The sequence below is a fragment of the Giraffa tippelskirchi genome, chromosome 1 (genome assembly GCF_054371585.1).
Source record: "Giraffa tippelskirchi isolate mGirTip1 chromosome 1, T2T-mGirTip1v1.2.pri, whole genome shotgun sequence".
NCBI lineage: Eukaryota > Metazoa > Chordata > Mammalia > Artiodactyla > Giraffidae > Giraffa > Giraffa tippelskirchi.
This window is the reverse complement of record NC_137275.1, coordinates 208,624,469-208,638,290: the sequence shown is the minus strand read 5'-3', so window position 1 is coordinate 208,638,290 and position 13,822 is coordinate 208,624,469. Positions and strand designations below refer to the sequence as shown.

At 37.1% G+C, this 13,822-nt stretch overlaps 1 protein-coding gene across 5 annotated transcripts in view; it reads right to left on the bottom strand.

The window, feature by feature from the left end:
- Window positions 1-13,822, bottom strand: part of LOC145519852 (uncharacterized) — a 669,571-nt gene that overhangs the window by 69,691 nt on the left and 586,058 nt on the right. For 3 of the 5 annotated variants that reach the window (XR_014063972.1, XR_014063969.1, XR_014063971.1), the window contains 3 exons: window positions 12,274-12,391; window positions 10,734-10,831; window positions 8,363-8,568 (listed from right to left, as the gene is read on the bottom strand). The gene's annotated coding sequence lies outside the window, so the exon portion shown is untranslated. The remainder of the gene's footprint in view (window positions 1-8,362; window positions 8,569-10,733; window positions 10,832-12,273; window positions 12,392-13,822) is intronic. The other 2 variants (XR_014063970.1, XM_081524738.1) reach the window with 1 other exon arrangement.

The window sequence follows — 13,822 nt, the reverse complement described above, 5'->3', positions numbered from 1 at the left end:
TATTTAGTTTTATGTTTGTATGCTCCTCTAGGGAAAATACCACACCTCATTCATCTTTGCCCAACATAAAATTTTACACTCTAAGATCTCAAAAAAGATACCTTTGATACTTGTATTAGTAAGTCCAGAATACACTAGAACACACACAATATAGCAATAATTTATGTTAAAACAGAAAATAAGAACAACTAAATTATTTCACCTGCAAATTGAAAAATCCACCTCAATCAGCTGAGAAATGCCTTTTAAATTTTCATTACAGAAAGCAGAGAGGTAGAACCAGCTTTGATATTGACTGATACAAGCCTCAATAATTTCATTAAGGTTTATATCTTACAGCTGATTCCCTTTGTGGTTGGCAGGTAACTGCTAGGAGCAATTGGTAAAGACCTCTTAGAAATCTCTTTCAGCCTTCTCTTCTGAGAGGTGAAGGAACTTGTCCCCAAGGAAATTAACTATTTGGCCCAGAGTAACAGTGACACAAATCTGCTCATGTTCAGTCCAGTCAGTTCAGTTCAGTTGCTCAGTCGTGTCTGACTCTTTGCAACCCCATGAACTGCAGCTCACCAGGGCTCCCTGTCCATCACCAACTCCCGGAGTTTACTCAAACTCATGTCCATTGAGTCGGTGATGCCATCCAACCATCTCATCCTCTGTCATCCCCTTCTCCTCCTGCCCTCAATCTTCCCCAGCATCAGGGTCTTTTCAAATGAGTCAGCTCTTTGCATCAGGTGGCCAAAATATTGGAGTTTCAGCCTCAACATCAGTCCTTCCAGTGAACACCAGGACTGATCTCCTTTAGGATGGACTAGTTGGATCTCCTTGCAGTCCAAGGGACTCTCAAGAGTCTTCTCCAACACCACAGTTCAAAAGCATCAATTCTTCAGCGCTCAGCTTTCTTTATAGTTCAACTCTCACATCCATACATGACTACTGGAAAAACCATAGCCTTGACTACATGGACCTTTGTTGACAAAGTAATGTCTCTGCTTTTTAATATGCTGTCTAGGTTGGTCATAGCTTTCCTTTCAAGGAGTAAACGTCTTTTAATTTCATGGCTGCAATCACCATCTGCAGTGATTTTGGAGCCCCAAAAATAGTAACCATTATACCCATAATGATTAATTTGGCAGGAAAACAAGCTTATTCATCAATGCATCATCACATGACAAACTTAAGTTCTCCACTGAAGAAAACAGAAACAACAAACGCATTTTCAGGTAACAAACATAAAGCAATGAGCTGCTCTGTTGTTTGCTCTGTTTGTTTCCATAGCAGCATCTATTCACCTGTACATCTACGATTCTATGTGAGCACCTCATTTCTATTTTCAAGGAAGAAAGCACCATAAAAAAGTGAATGGAAATAGGACAAATAGAATTGGAATAAAAATCAGCAGGCAACTTCTAGTCTCAGTGAGGCCATTTTCTATTTGTGTGCCAGTGGGAAGAGGGCCTGGCAAACCACTTTTCCATCTAAAACCTTTCTAAGTCTCTGCCTAGTCCATTCTTCCTTCTATTTTTTTTTTTTTTTTTTTTTTGCTCAGGTTCCCAAAGATCTCTGTGGTTGCAGTTTCAACGCCTCTTTTTCAGAGGAAGATTTCCTGAACTTCTTATCTAAATTAAACCATCCTGCTGTGATCTCTGATCTCAACGTTTTATTTTCTTCCAGAATTTGTGATACTTACTAACAGATCATATTTATCCCTGTCTCTGCTATTAGATTTAAGACTCATGAGGACAAAATCCATGTCTGTTTTATTCATAGCCATATCCTTGATACCTCTCTTGTCCAACACTCAGAAAGCTCTCAATAAGAATTGATAAATAAAGTCTCAAGGTTTTGATTTCCTTCCCTATAAATTATGAATAATGATCACAGGGTTGTTATAATCAATGTGAATTAATGCATATTTTGCAGATAGTAATCTGGTATAAGGTGTTATTATTTAAATAAAACTAACTTTCATTAGTAATAGTGTGTCTCAGTATAAATGTTTACAGAAGACATTTTATAAACATACTTCTCTATCATAATAAACACATTTTAAAATATGCTGGACAATATGAAATTCAAAGCTTTTGGATTTGACATGGACCTGTTAAAATATGCAAATTTACTGGGGAAATGTTATCTGTTTTCCAATTATGATCCTGATTGAGAATGTTGTAGTTTGAAGAAGTGATTTACAGTGACAAGAGAATGCTAGTTGAACTGTGATGGGTGGACTTATCATGTGGGGCAGGAACCAAAGTTATCTGCGTCTAGGAAACAGATGGTATTCCAATTCAACAATGCAAATCCATAGACTGCTTATGAAAGAAATTAATTCAGGAGATTATAAAGTCAAACTAGTTACTTTTGAGGGGAAATTATTGGCTGAGCCTCCAATAATTTGGCTTGTCATCCCCAACATCTGTTGCCTTTGCTGTTATACCACTTTACTCCTGATGACAAATTGAACAAGATCAGAGCTGGTGCATGATAACTAATAAGCATCTTCATGGGTAGAATCACGCACAGTTAATATCATGCACAGGACAGTCACATCACAGTGTGAAATTTCCTGGTAGAAGCCTCTCCATTTTTATTGTCCTTACATAATTCTTGCATTCTTCATGAATACCTAATTTCACTCATCCCTCCCAGAAAAGATCTTAATTATACTATCCTACTTGCAAAGTAGCCCTAAAAGAAACACATGTGTAATACAATTATGAGAATATCTGATACATGTTTTCTGATGTAGGATTATCTATCACAGTTCTATCTATAATGAAACTGAAAACAACAACAACAAAAAAACTACACTGAAAGAATACAAAATGATTTGGCTCTGCCTTCTGCTTGGCCCATCTGCTGTTATTTTTTTCCCCCCTACTGGCAAAATGTTAGACAATATTTCAACTTAGCATCTCATAGACAGTTACACAACAGAATAGATACACTATATTAATGTTTCATTTTTCTAAACTGTTTTGTTTCTCCCCTCAGTTAACAGCAAGGCTAAGTAGATTATCATGCTTTATCTGATACAGATTTTTTCACCATGTCTTCTTGAGAAATAACATTACATATCTATCTTTCCTTTATGCTATATAATGGATAGACTGGAGTTCATTGATACTATTGCTCCACAGGTGAAAAACTGCTGTATAATGTTACAAAAGATCCAGTTGATTTTAGGTAAGGATGATAGTCTCAGGAATGAAACCTAGAATGTGTGCCAGCCATTGAATTAAACTTTTAAAATAACTCCTATTTGAAACAGACCTTCAATGATGTAAGTTCATAATTGCCTACTAAGGATAGACCTGGTACTGTAAATAAAATCACTTTGCTAAAAGTGAAAAAACACTGACTTTAATTCCATTATACTTTTACTATTCACTCATTCTTTACATTTTTTATTTAACCTACATGACCTCAGGCCTTACCAGGTTTGGATAAGTATGAGGTTACATGACTTTTAACACTCAGTTTTCCATGACTATTAGCTCTAATTTTCATGGTGGTAGAACCTCAACTTCCACAGTAGACTTAATTATTTCTGGGAATCCCCAAAAGAAAGTTTATATGATCTCTGAATAAATTATTTCATGTTCTTCTGCTCTTACATATTTGCCAAAGATTTGATGTCTAAAAGCCACTTAAGGGAAGACCCTCTGCTCCTGTATGAATGCGGGGACTTCCTGTAAGTGTGAACTTTTGCTGGGAGCCATGTCCTCCTCTATTACTTGGTCAAAATAGAGATTTTTTCATGGGTCACCATCTAAACCCTCTTATCCCACAGGCTGGGGTAGGGTAGGACAATTACCCTACACCTACCTCTATGAAATTCTGCCGTAAGGACCTCTAAATTAGCATTTCTTTCTCAAAGTTTTATAATATCCCTTTTTATTATCCCTTTAGTGTCTTCCCATTATTGCTTTTTCTACCCAGGTCAAATTATCTCTTAGGCTGGATCAGAACAGGTGTATCTTGTCTTCCATTTCCTCATCTTACCTCCCCAAAATCAGTACAAAAAGAAAAAAGTTAAATAAATCCCATTCTCTTTTTCTGTATTACAATTCATTCCAAGTTAAACTGAAAATGCATATCAAAACTAGCAAAATGATTTTCAGGTTCTCCTAATCCACTGTTCTGCAAAGAACCAGCCCGAGTCCCAGCTTTACTCAGAACAAAAAAGTTATTGAGCACCTACTTGATCCAGACCTGTATTACTCACTGGATCAGAAATAAAAATGAGGCTCCATCTCCACCTTTTTCAATGAGCTTTTAGTTCAAGAACTGACATACAATGATAAAAATATAAACTAATTAAATGCAGTGTCATAAATGCAATATTAAAGATAACTAGGTATTGTTGTGTTCATACATGAGAATGAGTACTTTGGCAGGGTACAGAATTTAGAGAAAAGATTCTCAGAGATACTGACAAGGTGCATTTGAGTCATATCTTGGTGGGTGTATGAAAAGGCTGATTTGGATCTCATTAGCTAGAAAAAAAGACTAAGAGCACCCAGAAATACAATGAGTAAAATCAAAGTGTTTTCAAATGCACACAGACTTCTTTGGGAAATAGAAGTTCTGTGAGGCTGGTGTGTAAGGTAGAACAAAGGGAACTGGAAGGAGAAGAAGTTTGCAGTAAGATTGCCATATTGAGGTGTATGGACTTTACCCTGTTAGATGATGAATGGCTTTTGGAGTCCTTAAACTGACCTACAATTATGTGCTGTCTTAATACTGGAAAAACTTTGCTAAATTGATTGGAGCAGGGAGAAATTGTTGGCATGAGGATGAGTTTGGGTGCTTTTGAAAAAAATCCAGGCTATATGTAAAAAGAGCTGGAATTAAGGACAGAGATGGGATAGAGAGAGAAAAAATTTGAGATGTTTTAGAGTCTGGATGTGGGAAGGAAAGAGAGAGAGGAGTCACTGCTGGTTTTGGAATTTCTAACATGGACTATAAGAAGAAAGGTGCTATGACAGGTAAATACAAACAGAGGAATAGGTTTTTGAAAACTTCATATCACCACAAAAGTGAATAACTGTTTGGTAGATAGAATAATGCTCCTCAAAGATGTCTACGTCCTAATCTCTAGAAGCTGTGAATATGCTAGCTTAGAGTAAAAGGGGCTTTCCAGATGTTGTTAGGCAAGGATTTTGACTTGGGAGATTATCCTGAATTACTCAGCTGGGTTCAGTGTAATCACGAGGCTACTTATGAACAGGGAAACAATAAAATCAAAGAGAAAGGAGATGTGATGATGGAAGCATAGGTTAGAGTGATGTCTTTGAAGATGGACGAAGAGACAATAAGACAAAGAGATGCTGGTAGCCCCTAGCAACTAGAAAAGGTAAGGAAACAGATTACCCCTAAGAGCCTCCAGAGAGAATGCAGCTCTGTAGACATCTTGATTATAGACCCATGTCTGCATCCTGATGTACAGAATTATAAGAGAACTCATGTTGTTTTAAGTCAGGAAGTTTTGGTATCAATCTGATATATCCAGATGATCTCTGTGCACGTTAGCTAAAAGTACTTCAGCATTTTTTCCTCAGTGGAAAAAGATAGAATTCTTCAGTATCATTAATATTTGTGTTTATATTTCAGATCACTTAAGAAGAGTTGGGAGTGATCCAGGAAGAGTAAACAACTTGGGCAAAGGCCAATATTCTCAATGCCAAAGAGGGGATCTCTGCTTAGGGACTGCTTGACCTGCATTTTGCCAGTGTCACTGGCATTCTTCATGTTGGCTGTATCAGCCCTAGAGAAGTGAAAGCCCTTTTCAGGCAATGGTTGCCACATGTTTCTGGATGGTTTGATTCTAGTTCCTGGACTTTTCTCTGCAACCCTTGCTCTGTTGACCTAGTCTGGACTCCCTTTTCTTGAAAATATGCCCTTGCAGATTTTGTCACTTGCAAGCTGTGTGAATTTGTGCAATATATAAGTCTCTGGGTTGGAAGGTCAGTCACTCATCCATAAAATGGGCACAATAATGGCAACTCAATCCTTGATTGAGTTAGGATTCTGAGGTTGTCATTCGGCTTTATGATGCAAAGCAGTAACAGGTCAAAGGCACTCAAGCTCAGAGTACGCAGAATAAGAGCCACTTTTAACCTTCTTGCCAGCATGACCCAGTCCACATGGCTTCTTATTGCCATTTTCTTTCCCCATGAGCCTTCACATCTGACTGCAGGATGAGAGACCCGTATTTCTTCTGGATTCATGAGTGAGCTGAGTGAGGGCATGAAATAAGTGTCCTTTAGAAGGCTTGGTGGTACAGCTGGTGTTTGAAAGACGTTACAGCAGCAAGTCTTATCATAAATTACAAGTAATGAGAGGGGCTGAAATAGTTGATCCTAGAATTAACCTATATATTTTCTATTTTTTCCATTCACTTGTGAGCAGGTGCAATTTCTTTAGATATACCTTTTTCACTTTCCTGTTTACTCCTCCTTCCTATGCCAGTCCACACCACTGACTTGAAGATCTGAGCAGATGGATAATGTGGTTTGTAGAGAGTAGAAACATTTCCTCCCTCTATTTACAATTAATAGAATTTTGGCAATGCGTATCTTAAGAAATATGAACATTTTGATGTGGACATAGAGGAAAATAGGCCCAATTAGCCTCTACTGAGTATTAAGTATATGACAAGCACAGTGCTAGGTATTTTATATATATTCTTATGTAAAACATATCAACTTTAGAACTTTGGTGTTAACATGTCTATTTTACAGATGATTAGCTGATAATAGAGCTTCCCAGATAGCTCAGCTGGTAAAGAATCTGCCTACAATGCAGGAGACCCCGCTTCGATTCCTGGATTGGGAAGATCCCCTGGAGAAGGGATAGAAGGGATAGGCTACCCATTCCATTATTCCTGGGCTTCCCTGGTGGTTCTGATGGTAAAGAATCCACCTGCAATGTGGGAGATCTGGGTTTAATCCCTGGGTTGGGAAGATCCCCTGGAGGAGGGCATGGCAACCTACTCCAGTATTCCTGCCTAGAGAATCCCCATGGACAGAGGAGCCTGGTGCACTATAGTCCATGGGGTCACAAAGGGTCAGACACAACTGAGCGACTAAGCAGAGCACTGTGGGATCTGGTGCAGAAGTCCTAGAACCTGAAGTGAGAAGACTTGGATGTGTACACAATTTTGTATACACTAGCTATGTGACTTATGACAAGTTTCAGTCTTCCTGAGATTCATTATTACTGGTGGCATCACATATGTAATGACGAGTGGAAACAGGACTTGAATAGAAACTGGGTGTTTCAATTTTGGGTTCCAGCTCTGCAATTAATTGGTTAATGGTTTGGGGGATATCACTTATCCTGTTAGATTTTAGTGTTTTGTTTTTTGTTTTTATTTTTTATTTGTAAAATCAGAAGACTATGGAAGGCTTTATTCTTTTTAGGTCTGAAATTTTATTAGACTAAGAGTTGCAGCTTTAATAATAATTCCACTCAGGCAGCTAGTGGGAGCAATTCTAACAGCTCACTAAAACAGACTCCATCTTCCTCGAACAATGAAATACTACCCTGACCAGTCTCAGCTCCAGCCAGATACATTTGCAAAACATCCTTCAACTTGAAATAGAAATTTATTGCTCAACCATCTGTTACAATTAAGAAAAGGTTTGAAAATGTTTTCTATGTGTTTGACTAATCATGTTTTAGGGCCCTGTGGGTACTTCACAAATTACATGCTGTCTCTTCTTGGCATCATTAAAAATCTGGGATCTGTTTCCAAAATTTACCAACTCTCTCTCTCTCTCTTATTGTTTTCCCTGTTCTTTTTTTCCAAAGAAACTTGTTTACAGTCTCAAATGAAACAGAGGAAGCAAATATGCTCCAACGTGAATTTAGTCCATTGCTAAGTATTGTAATTTGCCTTTGAAGACAAGGACTTGGCTGGTATCAGCCATGACAAGTTAAGCCATTAAGATCTAATGACTGAGTTAGAAATGGTGGAATTTCTGGTTGCTCCCTATCCTGTTTAAGAAAATAGTGATCCAGTATGATGCTGTTCAGTCCTAAATTACAAATGACCCACCCATGTGGCCAGTCTCAGGGGGAAGCTCTGGAAAAATCTCATCTCACTTTACCTTTCCACACTTCTCAGCACTCTTACTTTTTATCTCTGTGTTCCATCTCATCCTTACACTTTGGGAGGTAAGAGGTAGAAATTAGCATTTGGACTCTGTTTTATTACACTTCATAATCTGGGGAATGATCTTTCCTTTCTGTAATGAGAGAGATGAATTCCTCTTAAAGATACTGCCCTCAGTGACATTCTCAAGTGCTTCTATCAGATTTGTTACAGAGGGATTGTGAGGTTCTTTCTTCTTACCTTTATCTCCATGCATGTCCATCTCCTGGGTCCACAGTTTCTGCTCTTGTAAAAGGGAAGCTTGCCTTATAGCTGAAGGGCTGGCTGTCCATCAGTGATGATTTGAGGATGATGAGAGGGGATCCTGGTCACTGACAGCTGATTCTCTGGGTCTTTTCCACACTATTTCCACAATCCCTGGAGCAGCCTTTCTCAATCTTCCCACTCTAGGGGAACCATTGAAATAAAACTGGGATGTCAGGGAACCTCTGCATAAAAATTATTATAGCAACAGTTCATGGTACCTTGGGATTACAGGTAAGTAAATGAAATAATCCTGCAATAATTGCCAATGTTCTCTTAAACAGAGAATGATATTTTTCTGTGAATCTATTTATTTGACCAAATTATTAGCCTATGTTTTGTAGTTCCACTTCCCCACAGAGGAAATAAACTCTATGCAAGTCAGTAATATTGATAAAGAAAAGTTCAGTAGGCTTAAAAGTCTTTGCACAAATTTCCATTATAGAAGCTGCTCATCAGGCTTTTCTCTATTTAAACCAAGAATAACGTTATAGTCCAACTTCTTGGGGAAAAAAATCCAACTAGATTTTTAAGACTAGCTTAGATTTGTCTTTATTTTTCAAACGTTTTAAATCTCGTAAGGCAATCAAAGTAAGCTTCCATTAAAAAAGGGCCAAATCTTCCTGTAAAGGGCTAGATGTAAATACTTTAGACTTTACATGTCTTATGGTTTCTGTACAACTATTCAGTTCTGCTGTTGTAAAGGAAAAACAGCATTGGATGATACATAAAGAAATGGACATGGCTGTGTTTAAATAAAACTTTATTTTGTGAAAACATGTTTCCACACAACCTGGATTTGGCCTATGGGCTGTAGTTTGCCTGTGGCTGAACAACTGGTTTAAGTCAAAATAAGATTTAATTTTCTAAAGGTAGGCTTGGTATATTTAAATTAAATAAAGATGTTAACTTTAGTTATGTGAATTACAACATGAAAACTTTTTGACAGGGTTGAATACAGTAAAGTTACTAAAACCATAAGACAAGATAATATAAGATATATACCCTAAATACAATTTCATGCAAGACTTTGATATATTTTTTAAAACCAAGTGATATGTGATTATGTCAGTTATAATCTTAACTCTTATAACTGTAGCAGTTACAAAATGATTATATATATGTGTATATATTGGTTTCTTACTCTCTTTTATAGGCTCCTATATACATGGAAGTGTTGCTTTTGAAACTAGAGATAAAGAACGCTTTTACCTTTAAATGTGGAATCTGTGTTTCATTTTTTACTATACAAATTCTTAATTCTGGATGAAACTTAAGCACACAAAAATTTTCTTTTCAATAGAAATAAGATAATTTCTGTCTTCTTAATGACTGCTAAATGGATAAGCTGGATCAACCACCAAGATTTGAGACCTTCAGCATGGTGTTCGTTGCTTTCCAATGAATGGCTGGGTGCTTTTTATTCACAGAAATCTAAAACTTGTCTAAACCAAGTGAACAAATATCATCTTGAGTATCAGATCAGTCTGCAGCTCATAAAGTTATTATTTCTTCTCAAAGTCAAGTTCTCAGGTTGAGGAGAATGTTCAGAGAAAGCGGCATATTTAGTCAAACATACATATTACAGGAAGGAAAAAATGCTCATTTTTTCCCCTGCATTTTGCCTAGGTGGTTTTCAATATAACTTGATTCCCTTCCTACATTCTCAACACCAGAAGCAGTGGAAAAACATTACAAAATTTTTTTCTATCACATGAAATTCCCACCCTCCTGCAAAAATTCAGCTTCCTTTTAAATCTAAAAATCTTTCACTTGTGTTTAACGAGTTCATATGAAGCAAAATCTCTCTTAAATAGGCTAGTTTCTGTATCATTCTTCTTCTTTAAAGCACTCAGCAAAATCAGCAGCTATGTTTTAAAGTACTAACACCCCTACAATATATATTTTAGTTTAAACACCATATTGAGAACTCTTCTCTGCTAAGCCAACAGATGTCTGCATTTAGAGGAAATTTACATGCCCTTCCCCTAGGTTTTTACAGTTTAAAAAACACTCTCAAGTAAACTGGCTTTTGCTTAACAAAGCTTGATTTCTGCAGCATTAAGCAGAATTCAATCCATCTCATCAACACTTCTCTGTGCAGAAATCAGTGTGCTGAGACAACGTTAGCATATTCTTTCTTAAAAAAAAAAATTAGAGATGAACTCTCCCATGGAGCCAACCATCAGTGGGACACCATCAGGACAAATGTCAATGTAATCTCTCCAAGATACATCTTTATTTTTTTTTCAACTATGAAAACAAAACATTAAATGCATTTTGACCTTTGTTACCTTGGGCTACTTACTGTGGCAGTGAAATCTTTCTTGAATTCCTCCAATAGTCACCCATCTTACACATGCTATAGCTTGACATTTATTGGTGAGGTCCTTTTCTCTCATCAACCTGAATAGAAAAGCTTTTGCTTTTCAGTTCATTACATAAAACCTATTCAATATTATGTGACATGCCATTATTGTTTTGACATATATTTTCAAAAGTGGAATATTTTCAGTTTCTCCTACTGAACCTCATTTTACTCAGTATATGCTGGCATTTTTAGTTTCTCACCAACTATGTAACTTTTTTTCTTCTAGGCAATATGTTTTGTTGCTCAGTGACATGATTTTGAGGCTTTTCACTGAATGTGACCTTTTATTGACAAAAGCTTTACTCTGTTCTGAAATTCCAACAGATGTTTAAAATAATCAGCACCTTTTCTTGTCAAATGAATGTGATTTTCAGTTAGGTTTCTTTCCAAGTTTTCTGGAAGCATTGCTGCATTTTAACGTGCATGCCACAGATAACACACAATGCATCAATACAACCTGCATTACTAGTCCATGTAAAATCCAGGGATAAATCAATAATTATCTAAAAATCCCATGTAGTAAAAGAAATTCTTTCTGTCTCTTTTTGTCTCCCTTGATGTACTAGTGCAGTGAAATAACCAAGACCATAATCCTTCATCACTAAACATGTGGGAATTGTTTATAAATCTAACTCTAGAATCTTCTTTCCTCTTCCATTCTGTCTTCAAAAATTGCCACATAGGACCATCAGACTTGTTTGTAAAATAAAAAAAAAAACTTATAAAATATTTAAGGGGTATAATAATTAATGAGATTTAACAAAAATAGTTACATCAGATAGATTATATTCTTCACAGCTGAAGATGGAGAAGCTCTATACAGTCAGCAAAAAAAAAAAAAAAAATCTGGAGCTGACTGTGGCTCAGATCATCAGTTCGTTATTGCAAAATTCAGGCTCCAATTGAAGAAAGTAGGGAAAACCACCAGGCCATTCAGGTATGACGTAAATCAAATCCCTTATGATTATACAGTGGAGGTGACAAATAGATTCAAGGGACTAGATCTGGTAGACAGAGTGCCTGAGGAACTATGGACCAAGGTTCATAACATTGTACAGAAAGTGGTGACCAAAATCATCCCAAAGAAAATGAAATTCAGGAAGGCAAAGTGGTTGTCTGAAGATGGCTTGCAAACAGCCAAGAAAAGAAGGAAGCAAAAGGCAAAGGAAATGGGAAAGCTATATCCGACTGAATGCAGAGTTCCAGAGAACAGAAAGGAGGGATAAGAAAGCCTTCTTAATTGAAAAACGCAACGAAATAGAGGAAAACAATAGAATGGGAAAGACTACAGATGTCTTTAAGAAAATTGGAGATACCATGGGAAAATTTCAGGCAATGATGGTTACAATAAAAGACAGAAACAGCAAAGATCTAACAGAAGCAGGAGAGATTTAAGAAGAGACGGCAAAATACACTGAAGAACTGTACAAAAAAAGGTCTTAATGACCCAGATAACCACAATGGTGTGGTTACTCACCTAGAGCTGGACGTCCTGGAGTGTGAAGTCAAGCGGGTCTTAGGACGCATTACTGCAAACAAAGCCAGTGGAGGTGATGGAATTCCAACTGAGCTATTTTAAATCCTAAAAGATGATGCTGTGAAAGTGCAACACAATATGTCAGCAAATTTGGAAATCTCAGCAGTGGTCATAGGACTAGAAAATGTCAGTTTTCATTTCAATTCCAAAGAAAAGCAATGCCAAAGAATGCTTAAATTACTGTACAATTGTACTCATTTCACATACTAGCAAGATTATGCTCAAAATCCTTCAAGCTAGGCGTTAGCAGTATGTGAATTGAGAAATTCCAGATGTACAATCTGGATGTAGAAAAAGGAGAGGAACCAGAGATCAAATTGCCAACCTCCATTGGACCATAGAAAAAGCAGGGAAATTGCAAAAATACTATCTACTTGTGCTTCATTGACTAATAGGAAGCTTTTGACTGTGTGTATCACAACAAATTGTGGAAAATTCTTAAAGATATGGGAATCTGACCTGCCTCCTGAGAAATCTGTATGCAGAATAGGAATCAACAGTTAGAACCAGACATGGAACAACTGACTGGCTCAAAATTGGGAAAGGAATGTATCAAGGCTGTATATTGTTACCATGCTTATTTATCTTATATGACGAGTACAACATGAGAAATTCTAGGCTGGTGAAGCACAAGTTGGAATCAAGATTGCCAGGAGAAATATCAATAACCTCAGATATGCACATGACATCACCCTAATGGCAGAAAGCAAACAGGAACTAAAGAGCCTCTTGCTGAAGGTAAAAGAGGAGAGTGAAAAAGTTGGCTTAAAACTCAGCTTATAAAAAACTAAGAATGTGGTATCTAGTACCATCATTTCAAGGCAAATAAATGAAGAAAAAGTAGAAACAGTGACAAACTTTATTTCTTGGGCTCCAAAATCACTGAAGACAGTGACTGCAGCCACAACATTAAAAGATGCTTGCTTCTTGGAGGAAAAGGTATGACAAACCTAGATAACATACTACAAAGCAGAGACATCACTTGGCCAACAAAAGTCCATATAGTCAAAGCTATATTTTTTCCAGTAGTCCTGTACAGATGTGAGACTTGGGCCATAAAGAAGGCTGAGCACTAAAGAGTTGATGCTTTCAAGCTGTGGTGCTGCAGAAAACTTTTGAGAGTCACTTGAACAGCAAGGAGATCAAACCAGTCAATCCTAAAGTAAATCAACCCTGACTATTCATTGTGAGGCTAATAAAGTTTTGCCAAGAGAACACACTGGTCATAGGAAACACCCTCTTGGAACAACACAAGAGAAGACTCTACACGTGGACAACACCAGATGGTCAATATTGACATCAGATTGATTATATTCTTTGCAGCCAAAGATGGAGAAGCTCTATACAGTCAGCAAAAACAAGACCAGGAGCTGACTGTGGCTCAGATCATGAACTCCTGATTGCAAAATTCAGACTTAAATTGAAGAAAGTAGGGAAAACCACTAGACTATTCGGGTATGACCTAAATCAAGTCCCTTACAATTATACA